Source organism: Varanus komodoensis, unplaced genomic scaffold (assembly GCF_004798865.1).
Source record: "Varanus komodoensis strain SLA01 unplaced genomic scaffold, ASM479886v1 scaffold7_1, whole genome shotgun sequence".
In the NCBI taxonomy this organism is placed as follows: domain Eukaryota; kingdom Metazoa; phylum Chordata; class Lepidosauria; order Squamata; family Varanidae; genus Varanus; species Varanus komodoensis.
Genome location: NW_025336479.1, coordinates 4,081,893 through 4,100,747, shown reverse-complemented (window position 1 = coordinate 4,100,747; position 18,855 = coordinate 4,081,893).

Below are 18,855 nucleotides of genomic sequence, written 5' to 3'. Positions count from 1 at the left end.
GCCAGCAGAAAGCAGGAGCCAGCTGGGGAACAGGGATCTTCAGCTGGCTCCTGTTCCCTGCTGGCTGCACCTGCCTCTTTGGCCTAGCATGTCCCTGCCTGCTCTTTGGGGCAGGCATGGGGAAAGAGCCAGCTTCTGCAGGTGGGTGAGGCTTGCACCTTCTCTGCACCTGCCGCAAAGGGAAGACAGAGCCGGAGCTGAAGCTGGCCTCTCCTTCCCACTGGCTGTGCCTGGCATTCTGCCCCCTTGTCCTTGTGCTGGGTGAGGGTGGGGGGAAGAGGAGCCAGACTCCCCAGTGCGGTGCTTCCTCTTGAAGAAGGGCAGCACTGGGGAGCTCGTGTGGCTGGCAGGATCCTGAGCGGCAGCCCCACCGCCTGAGGAGGAGGTGGGGAAAACGAGTCCCCACCTGCATGGCAGTCATAAGGGCAGGGGGTTCAACTTAGCCCCGCACTGGCTGATGGGTGGGAAGGGATGGGCTGCCTCGCACTGGGTTTCCATGCCCCGTGTTAGGCAGCATGTGCCCTCCGCAAATACAGGCTGTCTTCCACAGCTCACGCACCTGCTGATGCTGGGAGAATGGGGTTGTTCCTGAGCAATTCTGCTCTCTGGGCATTGGCGGCAGGGCAGGGCAGGGGATGACAACTGCTGAAGGTGCCCAGATTGGGCAGCTGGCATCCCTGCCCCCCTCGGTGCTCCCACAGTATCCCCTGGGGTGCCTGCAGGAGGAGTGATGGGGGGAAAGATGGGAGGAGGTGCCCCTGGATAGCTATATGGCTATCCTGGACTTAAATGTCATCTGAACCCACCCACTGTGCTCTCCTCCTTTTTTAAATGAGCTTGAGGTGGCCCGATAGTCTACAGTTTAACTGCAGAACTAAACATTTTATTTGGTTTTTTTCCAGAGCAGACCCCTAAGCCAGGTGTAAGCCCAGCTGAGGAGAACGTAGCACTGAAGGACAGTCCATTTTCTGGGAGGAATCAGCAAGAATGGGGAGGGAGGCAATAAGCATCCCTCCCTCCCTCCCTCTCTCCCAGCGTTTCTTCCCTGCCATTGGCCACCCCTGGCCCTGGGGTCTTCATTACCTTGGTAAATACAGGTTTGGGAACTCTGGTTTCCTGACCTAAGCTATGCAGCAGTGTGTCTCCCCAGCAGCAATAATATCCCAGGACCAAGATCTGAACATCACAGGGGAATTTTCATCATCATTTTCAAATATTTAATACCCTGGAGAGACTTTAACTTTCCTCAGCATTGGCTAACTATCCTGTTTGAAAAATTATTTAGTCTAAATTAATGCTGAGTCTTCTTTATCAAGTCACCTTTAAGCCAGTCTAAGAACAATGATAAGTTTAGATATTGAATTCATGTCCCATGCTGAGATTTTTACAGAGGGAGGATTTGCTCTTGAAACCAAAACACAGGGCATCTGACAATTCCCACTCCACCCCAGTTGTTTGTAGTTTAACCCAGTACTTTAAAATACACACTGCAATCACACTCTGTTCCAGTTTTATGTAGTGCTGAAAGTGTACTCCTAAGAGCATCCCAAACTATTTTAAGTTGTGCATTATGAATTCTTTCTAGTATGCATGATATCCCCTGATATCTGCCCCACAGAGGAAGCAATTTGTCTTTTAATGGAGTGGATCCAGGATCTCCTTTTCACAAAACAAAGGATGCTTCTGCTCAATTTGCAGGGGTTCCCCTTCACCCCCACACCACAGCTCACCCTCATTAGCAGAGTCTCCTAAGCGCCTGAGTTGCCTCCTCGTGGGCCTGGGGGAACTGCCCTGGGAAGGAGGGGGCAGGGAAGCCCTCCTCTGCCAGCACACTTAAGAGTCCAGTTTAAGTCTTGATCCAACCCAAGATTTTTAATTGGCCAGACTTGTTTACCCCATTGATCTATTCCACCTGTTAGCGGATCACCTTAAAATGATGAATTCAGCTATTGGGTTCAAAATAACAAATCCCAAGATTGTTTTTGCATTTATTTATTTATTTAGACAACTTATATGCCACCCCATCGCATGAGCCTCGGGGCGGCTTACAATCATTAAAATCCCGTATTTCAGTTTTGTGTTGGCCATTCTGAGTAACTCTCATCTGAAATGCGGAATACACACTTCTTCAAGCCAATAAGCAATAATTCTGACAATAATAAAGGATATCACACAAGATTTGAGTCTGTATATTTAGTCTGCATATACGTCGTACAAGTTGGTGGCGTGCCTTCACCAACATGATGCTGTGTTGCACACATCGTATCGTGCGTGCGAGTCTCCTGCTGTGTTCCTGTGAGCTAAGGACAGGCGGGGAACAAAATGTAGTCCGCCCATATTGCTGATAACTGTGTGTGAATTGTACTGTTTGCTTGCTGGCTTATAATTAGGAGTGTGCATTGTACATTGTTAATTACCATGCACTGTTCTTATTCAAACAGAATCAGTTGAGATGCTGGATGGGCATCAGCTAAATGAATTTATTAGTTGCAACATTAATTGAGAGTTTCGGCACAAACCCAAGGTAACTAAACCAAGGGCGAGGAGGCATTATTTCATTCATTGCTGCTGCCAGGACCGTCTCGGGAAGGGTGTGGGATCCTTTTCAGCCCAGGAGCCAAAGTCCACTTCAGGGGACAAATTCCCAAGTGGTGGGAAGGACCAATGGCAGAGCGGATGGGACAGAGAACAAAACAAAGAATGCCAGCATATTGTAGCTTAAAGATCTTCCTGCCAGTGACTAGCCTTACTAGAAACATTTCACCCATTTAGAGTGGAGGGGGCTTGCTCCAAAGCTGGGAAACCACCAAATGATTGGAGGTTGGGGGAAGGGAGGTGGAGGGAAGAAAAGGAGGGTGGCCCTGATGGGGTGCTGATGGGGTGTGGCACTGAACCCTTTTTCTGAGGGGAAGCCCCTCAGAGACAGCCCCTTCTTTGCAGGAGGGGCTCATCTGGTTGAGCTTCAGTGCCTTTCTTACAGGAGTGGTCAGAGCAGCTCCAGGGGCGGATTTTAAAAAAAAATCTTTGTAGGGGTGTATACTTTGTCGGATGTGTGTATGCTTTGCTGTGCATGCTTGTGTGCTTCAGAAGCTCTTTTGTGTCTTCTTTAATTACTCTCAGGCTTATTGTCATTATCATGAGTGGGATGGTGTGACGGGGTGTCCTGCAACAGCAGGGGGTTGGACTCAGTGGTCTTCATGGCCTCTTCCAACTCGACAATTCTGTGATTCTAGGTGTAGTTTGTGTATCTCTGTGAAGGGAAGATTTCCAATTGATATACTTATTGTTACATGCAAAGGGCTGCCCATATCTTCTCCTAAGCAATCCAGTCCTGGCTTCTTTCAGGTGATTTGTATCACCTGGAATTCTGCACTGTGCTCATTCTAAGTAGGCCTTCTGGGGTGGATGCCTTGTAATGGCTATACAAAGGCAAAGATTTTTAGATGCTTCCAGAACTTGTTCCTGCATTCCAAAGGTTGCTTTCCTGTATGGTTTGGAGAATGTCAAAGTGGTAGTGATTTTAATTATTATCACTAACACTGTTATTATGGCTGTGTGTATTTTCTGAGGGAGACAGACTTCCCGCTCCCTCCTTCCAAGCAGTTCAAGACAACAGACTTCTAATTACTGTCTTTATTATGTTAAAGTGGGCCAGCCAGGCTGGCTTAGTGAGGTCATTAGAAAAAGCAATATAGCAAGTTAGCTAATTAGCCAGCTAATCAGAGAGGGGTTAACCCTCAGGCCAAGAAGTTGATTTCTGACTGAATCCCTCTTCTCCCTTGCCAACCAAATGGCGTTAGTTTCATCCTCAGGGAGGTTCCCACTGTTTGTGGGTCAATTGGCAGGAATGCTGGACATGACTAAATTGGCCAGCTTTCTTGCACTGGCATCAGAGCATGAGACTTATTATGTTGCAACTCTCCTTCTCTGTCCTAGCTTGTGCAACAGTGACTTTCCCCAAAATCTGTTCTCAGTCTGTTCTCAGCAGCTGCTTGGCTTATCCTGAGACTTGCTGGACTTGTCTTTTCAGGTAGGAATCCCAGCCCCACCACCTCTTCCACTTCTGGACTGCTGCATTCTGGGAGAAGCAGGTCAAGTCTGTACAGCCCCTTTCTGATGCATTACTTGATCCTCCGCTGAATGGGAGCTGCTGCTGGAATGGGAGAACTGGTCTTTGTTCTGTTTCGGAGCCCTCCTTTCTCCACTGAAGCAAACGGAGTAGTAGCCATATGCCTTTCGGCGTCGTGCTGCGGAAGGTACAAAAGAATTAAACGACGAAAGAGAAAAGCAAAGGGAGAGAAAGCATAAAGCTGTTATAAGAGACAATAGGATGGGTTGGCATGGATGTCAAATAATTACCGAAATAAATATAGAGAAGCCAAGCCAGTTGCCTGCTGCATCCTGCCCACCCCTTTGCACATGTGTTGCTCCACACACAGCCTTTTCCACCCGCCTCCTGGCAGCAGCCCTTCCGAGCGCAGAGTGCGGTGCGAGCAGGAGGGCCCAGCCAGGGGCACACTCGAGGGGCCCCTGCACTTGCCCCTGAAAATGCCACGTGCTGTAAATTTATTACTTTATTTAGGAAATGTATAGTACAGTGAACTCTCCTAAGCTTCAGTGCATTGAAATCCCCCCCAACACACACACACATCAAACACACATGTGGCCAGTGGGTGGGACCAGAATACAGAGTGGTCCCAGGTCACCCGACAGTTGGAGTCAACAGAGTGTTTTTTCTGGCAAGGAGCTGGGAAACAAGCTCCCAGTAATATCTCCCTCTCTGGCCCATGGATGGAGTCAAGGAGAAATCATCGTGCTGCGGTGGTCTTGTTGGGAAGCAGCAGGGCACTCGCCAGCGGGCCATGGTCTGCTGGCCCAGGGCGGAAGCCAGAGTGTGCCAGCGTTTAGCTCTGGTTCCCGAGTGCACTTCTTGGTCCAACGGGCAGTAGCTCTCCTGGGTTCCAGGTGGCATTGCTCCCGTCACACGTGGGGATGCCAGGGATTGGTCCAGGCCCCTTCTGTATGCAAAGCAGGCCCACCATTGTGCTCTGGCTCCTCCCCTTCTGCACCCACAGCACAACTGGCAACTAGAAGCTTGAGATCCAGTGTGCAGTCATTTCCTGCCTCCTGTGATGTAGGGGGAGGAATCTGCAACATACCCTAAAATGAATGTTAAAAACAACCTCCAGCAAATAAAACCAATGCCATCTCAGTTCACAAATTCCAGAAATTATAAAATATTATTTTTTGCTGTGTGTGCCAGTTGGCTGGCATTGGTACTGAATTTAGATTCGATGTTGTTATTTACTAACACATGATCCCCATTTAGTTGGCAAATACAATCCAACTGGGGACAACTTGAGAGTCTTGGATGTGGGCGGGTGCATGTATGTAATCAACCGTACCAGCTAGGCTATGGAGTCCAAATTGAGAGGTTGGGAACAGAGACAGCATGCCTGTCCTCCCCCACTTCCTCTGGACAAAGAATGCATGCAAAGCTTTCCCTCAGTATGACCTGATGTAGAAGGCGCTGCCCCAGCAGGTATTGCTCAGACAAATGGAGCAAGATAGCCCCACACTGCCCACCACAACCCTACTTTATTCTGTTTTTAGCTAAGTACGCTTAAAAAAACTACTACTACTACTACAGGACAATTACTAGCACCTTTGTTGATTTAATTAGAAATGATAAATTTCAGTGTAATTCAGAGACCGAAACATTGCAGTATATTTCTCAGGTTCTAATGTAAAATCTTAGCTGTCCTGCCTTTTCCCAAGAAAATGGAGACATCTCACACAGGAATAGGAGAAGCGATGTCCTGTTGTGGGTGGGGACAGAGAAAAGGGATCCAAGAAAACAAACATGTGCACTGGGAAGCAGACAAGGCAGGAAAACAAATGACAACTTCCCCAACCTGGTGTCTTCCGGATAGTTTTGGATGACAGCTCTTAGCGCTCTTGAGCATTGGGTATGGGGATGATGGGAGTTGATGTTTCAAATGCCCAGAGGGCATCAGGCTCAGGAAAGCTGGCTAATGAGGTGGGAGGGGAAGGGTGTCAAGCTGAGTTCAGGACACCCTTGTACTTCTGCACATGGCCCTCTTGTGTGAGCACAAGGTGAACACTTTGCTATCCCTGAGCAAGGACCAGGTGACAGCGCCCCCTCCAGGCTGCCTCTTGCTTTGCTGTCACAGTGGTTTTCCTCAGGGCAAGTCAGCACTTGATTTAGCGGGTGGTGGAAGCAACTGGGAAGGGACCTTCGTGAAATCCAGAAGCCCAGCCTCCGAGGTGCCCATGCATGCACATTCACAAACGCTTTCACCGGCTGTGACTTCCTGTGCCCTCCTAAAAACAGGCCTCTTCTGCCTGCCCCTGTCCCCCAGATCACGCATTGGTGCACGCGTCTTCTAGGATGGGAAGTGAGGGTAGCTCTCCCATGCCTTTAACTGCAGCAAGGAAGAGGGCCCTTCCGCAAGGGCAGCTTTTCTTTCCGCAATGCGCCGTCCTGTGGCAGGCGGCAATCGCCCAAATTCTCTCCCACACAGCCCCTTTCTGCCAGCCGCTTTCCTCTCCCTCCCCACAGCCCGTTATGTGGGCCAAGTCTGGAACTGGGGCAAGTGCCTCTTGCTTTGCTCACAGCCTCTGATTATACATGCAAGCCACTGTCTGGGTTTCTGCTTTGCCCTCCCCTCCCAAGCTGTTCTTATTCTGTAATATCAATTAGACAGGGGGCAATTAGCTGCAGCCTGAGCTAAACTGAAAGCTGTGCTCATAAGCAGCTATTGATAAATAGCTGTGTTGCTACCATGGAGCAATTAACATCCAGGGCTGCTTTTCTCTAATTCACGTTTTTATAGCTGATTATCAGATGATACAAATGCTGGCTCCCTGCTTCCAAGGCGGTAATGAGAGCTCTCCACCAAGGGCCTTTATCTTTGATATTGGAGTTATTGGCTAAATGCAGGCTCTTAATGCATCTCCATAGCAACAGAAGAAGAGAGCTTAGCACTAGGATGGAAATGGGCAGGGGGCATTCATTTCCCTGAGGGGACCACTTCTGGTGCGGCTGGCTTTAAAGCCCGCTCTCCTCGTTCTGCCATGGTGAGAAGTTGCTGGTCTGCTCTGCAGGACGGAGACCTGCCAAAGCCACCTTCACCTACTCGTCACAAACAACATAGGTATGGAGGTGGGTAACTGGTGGCCGTCCAGATGTCTTGGCCTGCCACTCCCATCAGCCCTTGTCAGCATAGCCAGTGGGGAGGTGCGCTGGGAGCGGTGGCTCTCAAGCGTCTTTACAAGTTGCCCACCTGTAGTAGAAATCATGAATGTGTACCTTGATCTGAGACTGCAGCTCAGATCTGCACACCTGTGCACTCTTCCATGTAAGTGGAATAAAGCCCTTGTGAAGATTAAGCACATCTGGGAATCATGGGCTTGGCTAAGCCTTCTTCTCCCTGGCATACTGTTTTCCTATTTTTGGAGACCTCTTCATGTGTGTGCATTTGGAGGTGGGGGAGAAGAGGAATTAGTCATGTGAACCTCCACTTGCAAATCAGAAGTGGTACAGTCCAGAGGCATTTGCATCCTCCCTACGCTGCTTCTGAGAAGTGGGTCCTACAGACCCGGGAGGACTTGTCCGTATCTTATAGACGCTTATCATGATCCAAAAATAAAAACCAATCAAGCTAATCTGGAAAAGTTCTGATAACTGTTGTCCTCTGTGGCTGTGTCAGTTCATCTCCTGAGTGGTTCTAAAGTGCTGGTAAATGAAAATTATTTGGTAATTTATGCAGCTACTATAACCAGGCTTCTGCTGCATATACAAATAGGAGGGCTTTTTGTATCATAGTGACTAAGCCTGCAGTCCCTTAATGCAGCTTTAGAGTTCCAGTCTGTGCAAGTTCTGCTGAGCCATTAATGCCCCACTTGGCTCAACTGGGATGACCCCTAGTAATATTCCAGGTAGATTTATTTCCAACTAATAATGCACAGAGCTGGCTGTGAGGCTTCGATCCTGTGTACAGTTTCTTGGGAATAAAATATATCTCTTCGAACTAGAAAGAACATGTGTAGGACTGAGTTGCATAACCCTGGACAGCATCATAAAGTCTGCAGTTCAAATTCCACTCAGTAGGTGGCCTCCATAAGCAAATTACTATCTTTCCGCCTCAGTCTGCTCTTCCAACCCTTGGAGGCAATATGGGGATTAATATTGACCTGCCTTGCAGGGTTGTTTGTAAGGATTATTAAGATATGTAGGCGAAAGACTTTGAGTGCTCCAAAAGTGCCTAATAAAAGCTTGTGATTGTTACTAAAGGCTTTCAAATGAAACATGAGCATGAACCCAGCTCTGCTTACAAAGAAAACTTGTCCATTGGCCTTGACTCATCCTCTGTATCTTTGTGGCACATTGGCCTAAAATGGGAAACCCACATCCAGCCTTTCCCGACACAGGTCTGTTGCATAAAAATCCCCGCTGTGCAACATGTTCTTGCTTTCCACAACACTGTTCCCTCTCTCCCTGCAAAGGACTCATGCCAACCACGGTGCCCCTTAACGGAAGGGCTGTGCAGCGCCCTCCCAGCCAAAGCACAGGGATGGGCCTGGGGGCCCTGAACCCTCTGCGTGCAGCCAGTTGCTTTGTGCAGTCACCCTGCTTGCTCCAGGAAGAGGCTTGCTATTTGCCGCTGGTTGCACGAACTCCGTTGAAGGGTGTTTGCCTTGAAAGGTTAATTCTTCCCCTGAGAACCTAAGGGAGCTCGGGGGACTTGCAAAGAGTAGCAGGCATGGAATAATTAATCAGGGAAAGATGGCAAACATGCAAAGAACCACCCTCAGTATTATTAGCATTAATTTCATTTGTATGCTCCTGCATGGCTAAAGCTCTCTGGGCAGTTTACAGCGATCTAAATCACCTAAGAGCCAGTTTGCATCTTACTTTTACACTCATAAAACATGTATCTGTTGTCATCAGTTGTGAATAATGTGTGCAGTTAGGTGGTTTCCTTGCTGCTCCTTCCCAGCATGGTCTCTCCAGAAGAGTTGGACTACAACTCCTATCATTCCAAGCCAGTACAGTGGCTTGGAATGATGGGAATGGCAGTTCAACACCTCTGTACAATATACTGTGAAGTGATTGTTAGGAATGCCTTGAAAAAGGCCTTGAGAAAGCACATGAGAAATCACCTTATTCCACTGTGGTCATTTTAGGATAAGACAGCAACATTTTGCCATTAAAATAAGAGCTTTAAAAGTAAAGGGAACATTTGTCCCATTAAAGTCAGTGCTGTTTATGTTATGCCATATTTTAAAAATGTTTTTGAGTTGTGTGAGTTTTTAAGCAAGTTACCTCAGAAAAATTTTCTGCAGCCTGTAGTTACACAGGCAGTTTCCCAAGGATAGCCATATATCTTTGAGGCATGCTGGTAATTCATGCTGGGCTGATAGCATTTAAATATTAAATAGCTGTTTCTTGGTTTGCAAAGACTAGCTTGTGAGGATGTTTCTTGGTGAACACTGCAAAGTGCTGCAGGATGAAACCCTGTGCATGTTTGGGCAGAAAAAAGGCCTAGAAGTCCCAAAATGCCCCAACCACCATTTTGAATCATGGGTCTTTTTTTCTATTGAAACATGCATGGGCTTGCACCTTAAATAGCTCAAAGACCACCCCTCCTCCTCCTCCTCCTCCTGTCAAAAATAAGCCTTGCAGACCTGAATCATGGAAATACATAGAATTCAAGGAACTAGAGGATGTGAGGAGGGAAGGGTTGGCCTTTGATTCCCCCCCCCCCCGCTTCCAGTTGAGATTTGGATATGGGAAGAGTCCCCTTTGTCAACACTCTCTGCACCCCCTGTTATTCGGTTACATGGCTCAGCCCTAACATTCAGAGTTACATCTGCCTTCCTCAAGAGGAAACCCCCTCCTTTTCAGTCTGTGGGGATCGCCTGCCCTGCAGAACTCACCCCTACAACAGGATCTTGCAACTCTCAGAGGGGCTGCTATGGAAAGTCCACTTCTGGGCATGCAGTTGAAGCAGCTAAAATCTGGATTCAACCCAAAGTCCCAATTATTTGAAGTCCATGGGAAGCAGTGATATTTTATCAGGGTGGTTGTAGAGACTGTCCATAGAATTTAGCTCCTCTCCTGTTACCCAGGGGAATAAAATTTCAAGGTGTGTTTACTCTTACAGTCAAGGTTTTCTCAAATAGGATGGTCTTAACCAATTTCCCAAAAACTGACAGCATCAAGCACCTACAGGCTTTGCTGTGGAGAGAAGTTCTATCAGGCCAAAGCAGCAGTTGACAAACATCTAGTCTTAGCTCCATGGTAACCCCTTTCAGAGCCAAGATCTTCCCTGGACCACAGTAGGAGGGAGGGCTTGTGTCACTCGGGAGCAATTTCCCTTTACTTTGAACTACACCTGGAACCTAACTGCAGTCTGCATGTAGTTGGAGCCATGAATTCATCCCATCTGTGTGGAATAGTCTCCCAGCATTCTCTGTGGGCCAAAGTGCATAAGAGTGGGGTGAACAACCTAAAGGGTCCTGGGCCAAATCTCCCATTCCCCGCCACACCACTCCACTGCCACGAAAGAGAAGGAAGAAAAGGCAGCCCTGGAATGAGGTCCTGTGGGTAGCACATTGTGTGGGTGGAGCTTGGCCTGTACCTGAGCTGCCTTCCAGGGGAAGGGACTAGGCAAGCTTTCAAAGTGCTCTTGTTCTTGATGCCAGAGGTCCATGGAGCCGATGAAATGGAGCTTATTGTTTCATTGCGATGAGGATTCTAGATATTTGGCCTTTAGGAAAGAGAGAGAGAAATTGAGAGAGAGAGGAATGCTCTCTTCCTTTCATCCCTGATATTTCATGTCTCATCAGTCACTTCGCTGGGTAATTTTTAATCCAGCTCCATCTGAAGCAATACAAGGTTGTTGGGTTTTGTTTTATTCTTGTTGCCTACTCTTTCTGATCAAGTTGCTGCTCTGCTGTGAAGCTTCTCCCCAGAGAAGTCTTCTGAAATAATTAAATCAAACTGCTCGGTTGTAGAAGCCTATTATGGTTAGGTCCTATGCACTTATTAACAAAAATAATAATCTTTGTATTTTTCACTTTACACAAAACCGTTTTTCATGCTGTGCTCGCCAGAGGATTGCTAATATCTATTCATTCTTTCATGATGTCTTGACAATGCTTTTGTACAAAGGTATTAGTAAAAGGCTGTTTTTGGCTTCTGCATATTATTGGAATATGACACAGCAAGGTGGGAAAACAAAGACAGCTGGTGGGGGGTGGATAATGTTAGAACTGGGCCCTTCCTGAGGGAGGACCACTGATGCCCCAGCTGCAAATGGTCTCTCGGGGACCCACATCAAAAGTGTTACCTGGGGCACGGTGCCTTTATCTTGTGGCCCAGCAGATACCAAGAGGAAACTGCAAAACGCCTTGTTAACCTAATCCTTTCCTTTTGTGGCTGCTATCTTGTTTAAATATTGTTTTTCCCGTGCCATTCCTGAAAGCCAGAAAGGCTCTAAAACAGCGCCTCACGTGATGGCATATAACTCCACGCATGAACGGCCTTCCTGGCTCCTAATCCGGCATAATGCAGCCTACCTAATGTGCTCGAAGGAGCGGGCGAGCTCAGCGTCCGTCTGTAGCAGGCGGTTCTCCCTCGTTGCCCCCGCTCCCAATGCTGCGGCAGGCAGACACCAGGCACGCCTCTGGTTGACGAGATCGAAATGGAACTGCTTTCGCCTTCTGCTCCAGTTTCGGCTTGAGTCATGTGAATGTCCAGATCGTGGCCTCACTGCAGGCCGGCTGTGACTTGCTTTTATGAAGCTGTAACATTCACGGAAAGGCTCCTTATGGCTCCTAAGTGATTTTCCTTTTTGTCATCAGTTAGCCAGAATTTTGCCACCTGGAAGCTATCTGCATGCCACATATATGCCGAAACTCTGCCAAGAAGGGTGGGCAGCCCGCTGATAAAGGGGCAGCTCTTGACCTGAAACCTTTTCTGCCAGAGCTGGAAGCTTGGACTGACTGTCTCAGACCAAGAAGAGCTGAATCTTGCTTTGCCCAGACTTGGGAATGTTTATCTTTTCCATATCTCTCTACTAATTTGTTTTATCTTACTCTCAAGAACTCAAAGGAATTACTTTGCAGTTTTCTAATGCAGGATTATTGGCATTTGGAACAGAAACAAGTAAACTTTGCAAGAACTAAAGTGCCAGAACAAATTCTCATTTATTTATTTATTTATTTGCAGCTTTTATGTACATCAACTCATTACAGAATCTCAAGACAGTTTACACAGAATTTATATAAAACCGTTATTACGACAATAAAACAGTTAAAAACAGGCTCCTTAGCATCCATTGACAATGCAGCCTTAGATGTATCTACTCAGAAGTAAATCATATTGTTTTCTATGGGGCTTACTACTCCTAAATATGCATCGGCTGTAGCCTAAACTTCCTAAAAATAGACGCAGGTCAATCAAAATTAGAACTTAGAAATAGAGAGGAACAGCTATCCAAACTTGTGCATTCTGACTCGTATATGGCATTCTAAGCAAACCATGGCAAGTTTAATATTTAATATAGATTTAAAAATGTAGTCAGCATGAGTTAACCTATTAAAATAGTGTAACCCTGTGCATGCTCAGGTAGCAAAAGGACCCACAGCTCCCAAAATACCGACCTTTTTTCTGTCTAAACACTTGTAAGATTGTGCATTAAGATTAAGGTTTGAGTTGTTCTATCAGTTTGCTGCTTGGCCAAAGGGTGTGTGTTTGTAAGAAGGTCACAGAATTGTATGTATCAATCTGGTAAGAGCAATCTAGGTCAGTAGGACAATTCCTTACAAGCTAATCAAATTTTATCAGGAATGTTGGACACATTCTGGGATGTTGCAAGTGTGCGCTTTTCTTTCACTCATGATCCTTGGGTGTCCCTTTCAGTCTGTTTTCCACTGGAACCCCAGGCTTTCCCACCATCCCCGGTCTGAAGTGTGAAGAAGATACAGTGCCACTGGGTTGGGGGAACAGCTTGTCAGGCACAGGGAAATCCAGTCCAAGTGGAGCCACTAGGAAGAGTGTCCACTGTCCTGTGGGCGGGGGATGAGAAGCAGAGGCTGAGTGTAGTTCAGGCTCAGGCTTCCACTGCCTGAACCTCTCGGAAGTGCTCTGAGCTGTTGACATATTTAGCCAGATCTTTCCCAGTTGTGACTGGCCAGCAGCTTTTCTACTGCAACCGGGCAGGCCATCAACTGAACAGGAGACATCCCTTTTGTCCTCTGAAATCTCCTGTAACCTTATTATGGCAAGAAGCTCAATATCTTCCCAGCTTCCTTGTAGCTTTTGTAAGGGGTGACCTTTCCGACAAACCAAGGACAGCCCTTGGCTAGGAGATTCTTTTATCCTCAGTATCCACCTGGATCTCTCTAGGACAAGATGTAGTGCTATTATCACGGCGGGCTTTACAGGACATGATGCTGTGCCAGTTAAGTCTGCCCACAATGAATTAGGAACAAGATAAAGTAGTCGTACATCATTAATGACAGGCCCAGAGGTCAGATGGAGCCCTTCAAGGGCATTAGGAGTCTGGAAGGAACAGTTTTCGCCAGCCCTCTCTGTGCTGCTGCCTTTAATGATATCCTCCTCCAGGCATGCTACTAATAAAATTCCACTGTCTCTCTTCTTTGACCTCCAACCATGGGACAAGGGCTCTACTCTAGGGAGTAGAAAACCTACTCCCAAGACAGGATGACAGTCCCTTTCAAGCTAGCTGTGTGCTAGTGGGGGGAGAACATCATGTTGGAGCAGCTTGGGTTGCAGCATTCAGCTTATGGTCCAAGCAGGCAAAATGAGAGTCTATCAGATATGAAACAGCACGACACATCCATACAGCATGACCATTCCCCACTGTCTTCTTGCTCTTCAGCTTTTTATTTTGGAAAAAAGAGAGAAATGTTTGTGTTTGCTGAGGCATCCCTACACCACAAGAGATCAAAAGCAAGACTTCCTTTTTCTGATAGCTTGGGGTGAGAAGCCATATGAATTGAACTTGGCTGAGTGGACAGGGGGCACTTTCTTTGTTGAAACATTGACAAACATGATTAATAGCTGTTTCTGTCTCAGCAGAGACTCACAGAATCATGGAATAGTAGAGCTGGAAGGGGCCAGAAGGCCACTGGGTCCAACCACCTGCTGTTGCAAGACACTAAGTTACCCCATTTCAGGTAATCACTGCTCTCTTCCCATGCTTGCTCGTTATTGTGGCTTTTAAAAAACATATTTTTTAAAGAGTAAAAGGGCAGTACTCAAGAACCAGGTTAGGCATTTATTTTAAAGGGCAGGTTTTGAGTTCATGGAACCCTTGAAAGTGAGGAAACAATGGCTTTCTTTCATTCCGCCAGCCCTGTGGTTGCTGGCTCAGGCCTCTGTGTTTTAGCAAATGATGGAAACTAGGGAACTCGTTGCGGAAGGGACATGCACAGTTCAGCGCATGCCACACAACCGTCTGCACCTCTGGCTCCACACTCCCAGCTGCTACTGTTACAAACAAGGAAATGGCACTGGGCAAGCCCAAGGTCTCATTTCCTGGGCCCATCTGGAGCCCTCGTGTGGTCAGCTTCGGATGGGGATGAGCGCGTTCCTGGCTGATCTCATCCCTCTGAGAACGCACAGCAGAGCTTTGAGTGGACTGTGAGGAAGCGAGCATCTTGTGACCCTACCGGCAATGTGCTGGATGGTCTCCTTTTGCCTGCCTCTCCCTCCCTGTCACACAGGCAGCACTTGGCATGGCCAGCCTGGCACTTGTGCAGCACTGATGGCCGGAGAGCTTTCGCTGGGCTGCCCTGCTGAATGCAGCCAGTCTTAATCCCAGAGCAGAGGTCGCCTTGGCATCCGTGCTCCCCCTCCAGCCCTGGCCGAAATGGGCATGGCCTGTCTTAAGTTGAGGAGAACCGAGGTGTGATGGGAATGCTACTTTCCATTCCTCCTGAAGTGTCTTGGATTGCAGGAACCATCTAGAGGGCCGCTGTGTGCACATCTGGGGTGGTACCCATGTGGTATTACCACCAGGCTTGAGTACCCACTGTCTTAGCTCTAGGAAGCCTTGACTGTTTCCCTCCTTGGTGCAGCCGTCTTCAGACCTTGCTGCGCTGTCTTACCCAAACGCAGGACTCCATGCTGTCTGCAAGCGCACCTTCCCCTTGGGAATACTGGGCACAGTCCTGCCTAGTCCAGCTTTTAAAGCAGGAGAGGATATAGAACAGACTGGCAGTGCCATCCTAAAATGTCCATTGAGAAGCTGAAAGTCTATCTTTTCATTCAAGTGTTTGCTAATGTTAATACCTAGCTGGGTAATTTGTGTTTGTCCTTTTCTCTCTTTGACTGTTAATTGCTGTTTTGCACTGCCCTGTGATTCGACAGTGAATGGCAGTGGATAATGCCTTACATCATAAGAAGGGCCCCCCATGGTCAGGGCAGCCTCCTCCCAGGCAACTGGCCATAGGACTGCAGTATGGGATGCCGGCTTCCCCACCAGGAAGAGGCCCGGGCAGGGCATCGCTCTGAGTCCGTGTCTGTGTTCCCAACTTCAGCCAGTGCTTGGATACTTCCTTGCTTTCCCATTGCCACATCCCTTAGTCAGGGGGCTAAATTTTCTTTCTAGGATTTTGATTTTACATGCAACACTTTACCAAATGTGCCTGATACTCAGATAGTTATCAGAGCCCTTTACCTGGCTACCCAGTGAAGGTGAGAGAGCTTCAAGAGAACCAGAGCCCAGTCTGATGAGTCTTTGAATAGCCTAAGCCAGGGGTCCTCAAACCATGGCCCGCAGACAGGATTGGGCCCGCCATGCCAATTCATCCGGCCCACCGTAGCTCACCATGCATGCGCGGCAAGGTGCCGGCTTGCTCACAAGGAGGTCGTTTTGGACTCGCTCGGAGAAAAGGATCTCTGCACACGCATGCCCCTGCCTTTCTGCGCATGCCCCCCCCCCGCCCCTGCCCACACCCCGCAACTGTACCGCCTTGGTGGCCCGTGCCCATCACTGGGGCCTTTCAACTGGCCCCCTATTCATAAAGTTTGAGGACCCCTGGCCTAAGCCAACTGCAAAGCCAGTCAATTTGCTTCCTTCAAAGGATGTTGATTCACAATCAAAAGTGGCCTTGCATTGCTCCATACCGAGGCCCGAGGGGGCAATTGAAAGCACTTAAGGGCAAATTAGGAGGAGGCCCAGGGCAGGGGCACCTCCCAATTTATAGCTTCAGGAAGAGGAGTCCCTGGCAGTGCACTGCCCTGCACGCCACACACACACACACACACACACACACACACACACACACACACACACACCCACCCACCCACCCCCACCCTCCAGGGATTGCATCCTACATAATTCTGTGCCTTTCATGCAAAAATGATTTTGTATATAATGTCATTATTTTGTGTCATGTAACCCATCAAAAATCAGTTCAGGCAATCGTTTTTTTTAAATCCCTTTTTTGAGATGAAAATAGAGTACCTAATGCTATATGAAAGAACTGGCATATTCATTGAAATTCAGCTAACAAGAATTGAATTAGCGTATTTTAATATTTAATTCATCAGTTCAAATGACTGCCTGATCCCTGGTTCAGATTAAAATTCAGTTATAGGTTCCTAGAAAGAAACTATGACCGGCTAGGCCAACACCCAGCACTGAAACATCAAAATGTAAATTACATGGAAAGTTCTAGCTAGAGAAGCACCTTTCCAGAATGGCTTTCCTGCAGCTGTTGAGGGAAGACAGACACTGATGTGTACTGTCAGGTGAATGAGAAATATCTACAAAGGGCAGTTGTGAAAAGATTAGATAGGGTTTTGTTGAGTTTGTTAAAAAAATGAAGTGGAGAAGAAAGAATTAAAGAGAAGTTTAATGTACAGGTTGCACCACAGGTGTCAACTGTCAAAGAGGCATTTTATCTGAAGCCCCTTCAGATGTGGGGATTTTATTTATTTTCCCAACTCTCTTGTGGTCCTTCAGGGGTTCTTCAGGGGACACAAGATTGTTCATTCATGAGCTGCTTAGTTGTTGCAGCTGTAGACACTGTGAACTCGGAAATGATTGCTGCTGTGTTGGTAGAGCCTGCTTTTCTGCTTCTAGACACTTCTGTACATTACAATATAGGTAACACAGGCCACTCAAGATCTGATCCTGCCTTGGTGAAAACATCTAGGTTCCTACTGCTGCACCTGAACTCTTGGGCACGATTCTTGCACGTGTTCCATTACAGGGATCCCAAATTTCACTTGATGTATGATCAAAATACAGGCTTGTGTTCACCCTACCGGAAATGATGCGTCTCCTCTCCCAGAACCTCCACCTGGAAGATAGTAGTGGCACTGAATTTCTGACGGTTACTTGCACCATCTAGTGGACAGCGCTGCTGGTGCACCCTGTACGTTAGGCTGATGCAATAAACATACTGGGACACTTCCAGAAGGAAGCCTTACTGCTACTCATTAGAAGACCGTGTGCAACGGTTCCTGACAAATTGGAATGCGGTAATAAGAACAGATGGAAGGAGTGGTGGGAAAACATGGGTTGCAAATGAAGGCGGTCCACATGTGAGACCACCATAACACTCCGCAAATAAGTCAGGGCGAGTGCACATTAAAAACCTTGCCTGGAATTACCCTTCGATTCACTTCATTGGTGTCACTACTCTTAATTTTCAACATCTTGGGTAAACATAATTATAACTCCCTATTTTTTGGCTTCAGAGCCCTGCCGCTTGCCACTCACTGCTTGCCCGCATGCCTGAGAGAGGAAAGCTGCAAAGGCAGTGTTCAGCAGCAAAACTAAACTATGAGTTTGAGGAATACAAAAACATTTTTGGCTTCTGAACTTTGCTTCCCTTCTCCTCCCCTTCCCTAGAACAGGAGCAAGAAAGATCAGAAGTATTATGCTCCTGTTTGCAGCTAACTAGTAATTTGTTCACAGTGGTCAGCCTTTTTATAATTTAAGGAACTAAGCCAACCACAAACCATGATTATTTCCCTAAACTAGATAGCCAGTGGGGGATAGTCATTAAAAGTGCTGAACTGCAACTCTGGAGACCCGCGTTCTAGTTCCCACTTAGCTGTGGAGCTCACTGCTTTGAACTAGTCTGTGAACTATGGCGCTTTGAACTGTGGAGCCCAGCCTACCTCACAAGGTCGTTGCGCTAAGGATAAAATGGAAACAAACACCATGTGCATAAACTGGGTGGTTTCTTGCAAGTGGAACAAAGGTGGGATTAATAATACTAAACCTGGGGTAAATAACTTGTCTTCCAAATGGTTTAACTCGGAATCCCTCACTATTGATTATGGGGGGGGGGTCGAGGAAATTGGAGTTGCAGGCCAAAACGTCTGGAAGGCAACAAGTTGCCCGGCCCTGTCCGACTAGCGGTTAACATTAACTACACACTTGGTTCAGTCATAATGAATCACAGGTGATTGAAAATGGAAGCAGCTGTTTTCAATCTCTTCATTACAACTGTGCTAGCCAAGAGGGAGAGCAGGAGGAAATAAAAGGGCAACATGGAAACATTGCATGTTTCTGAAACTGTCATGGAGTGACCATGTTTTCTTTGGTTATGTGGGTATGTTTGTTTTAGACCCTCCCTCACCTCAACAGCATGATCTCCATGGGTCTTACTTGGGGAGGAGCAAGCTGTGTGCACAAAAACTCTCATTTACCTTTGCACAAGGACTTCATCTTACCAGAAAACATGGCCAGGAGAGAGAGAGAGTGTGTGTGTGTGTGTGTGTGCGTGCGCGCGCGCGCCAAGGTTGCATCTTCTCTAGGTTATGCAAGTTAAACCAAT